General features: G+C 39.8%; 1 pseudogene; it reads left to right on the top strand.

Annotated features, from left to right (window-relative positions):
* The first annotated feature begins 1,420 nt into the window (after window positions 1-1,420).
* On the top strand, window positions 1,421-1,496 carry LOC114213604 (U4 spliceosomal RNA; annotated as a pseudogene).
* The last annotated feature ends 241 nt before the right edge of the window (window positions 1,497-1,737 follow it).

Here is a 1,737-nt window from a genome sequence, read left to right as displayed (position 1 = left end):
AGGTAGGTTGGATTCCCTGTGAACAAAACAATTCAGGCATATACATGCACTGACCTCTAACTCAATTTGGAGATTTAGAATCTCCATCTTGAAGACTTCCCTAACATCTCAGCTGCTGTATTTAATGGGACCTTTTGTCGATGTGGTCAAGAGGAATCAAAGAGAATTTATCTTTTTAGTTTCTTTTCCTTTCACTTAAAAAATTATTTAACCATAGTGGTTCTGGAGTTATTTCTTGTTGGCAAAATTATGGAGCTGCGTACTGATTCAGAGACGTGTTGGGACACTGGGCACAGATGGCTTTAATTATTTGGGCAGCCATTGACAGATGTGACGGTCTAGGTTTCTGCTGCCTTGGACAGGTGTAAGCTATAGGATTGACCCAGAGGGAGTTGTGGAGAGCCAGAATTGGATAGAGCCCTGTGATGGCCCTTTATTTGGTCTTACTCCACCCCTACATACATAGTTATCATATTTCTTTGCCTCAAGGCATGGTCAAGTCAGTCAAAACCATCAAACCAAGTTTGTGTGCAGAAAAGAAACTCTCAAAGAGAGAAATACACTGTTAGCAATTGGTCCCAAACTCTGCTCGATATTTTTACTCAGAAACCCTTCTTTTCATTAATCATGGTTTCATAATCAAAAGGATCTATGTATATATCCTTCCTTCTGGATCATAACAAGCATGTTCACTTCTCTGATTATAGTCCACACAAATAATTTCGAAGACCTGAATGTCAGCCTGTGAAAACCTTCGTAATTTTGTTCAGTGAATTTATTGAGTAAGTTATGAAGAATAGGAAGATAAAGTTGACATATTCCCTGCTTATTTAAGAAGCTATTGAGCATTTAGGAGGGGGCTTCTGACCTTTGAGCTAATAAGAATAAGAGACAGCACTTACTGTGTCAAGCCACTGTTCTAGGTTCTAGAGATGCAGTAGTGATCAAAATAGCCATTTTCCCCATGGAGCTTCCATTCTAACTGGGTATATGGATGATTAAAAACCCATTTCTTTCTCTCTCCATATATGTATATACATACATACACATATTGTGTGTACACATATATATGTATTACATGGGGTGGATTGTGGTATACTAACTTTTACAACAGATTATATCTAAGAAATTATGTCTAGCTGTGTATGTGAATTCAACAGGAACTCTGTAGAGGAAAAACTATTTAAGCAGGGCTGAATATAAGGGAGAGATCACCAAGTGGAAAAGTAGAAGAAAGTATTCTAGGTCCTCATAATTCTTCTTTTGAAAAAGCAGGGTTCTGACTTAGTACCTATAATGGGTTGAAATGTGTCTCCCTAAATTCATGCGTGGAAAGCCCAACCCCCAATACCTCAGAATGTAAGCATATTTTGAAGTAAGATCTTTAAAGAAGGAATTGAATTAAAATGAGACCATTGGGAGCTTTGCGCAGTGGCAGTATCGTAGTCATTGGGTTTATCCGAGGCACGATTATTGCTAATTGAAAATGAGACCACTGGGGAGGGACCTAATTCAATAGGACTGGTGTCCTTAGTAACAAACTATAGAAATGATCCCTGTGTCCTTAGAAGACGAAGAGGTGCCCTGGATACTTGACAGAGAAAGGGCCATGTGAGGACACAGTGACAATGGGGCCATCTGCAAGTCAGAGAGAGAGAGAGACAGCCCTCAGGAGAAACCATCAACCCTGCCAGCGCCCTGGATCTTGGATTGCCAGCCTCCAGAACTGTGAGAAAA

This window comes from Eumetopias jubatus, unplaced genomic scaffold (genome assembly GCF_037043125.1).
Source record: "Eumetopias jubatus isolate StellerSeaLion01/CBP00866 unplaced genomic scaffold, mEumJub1_p1.0 scaffold_15, whole genome shotgun sequence".
Taxonomy (NCBI): Eukaryota; Metazoa; Chordata; class Mammalia; order Carnivora; family Otariidae; genus Eumetopias; species Eumetopias jubatus.
This window is presented reverse-complemented; position numbering and strand designations above follow the sequence as displayed.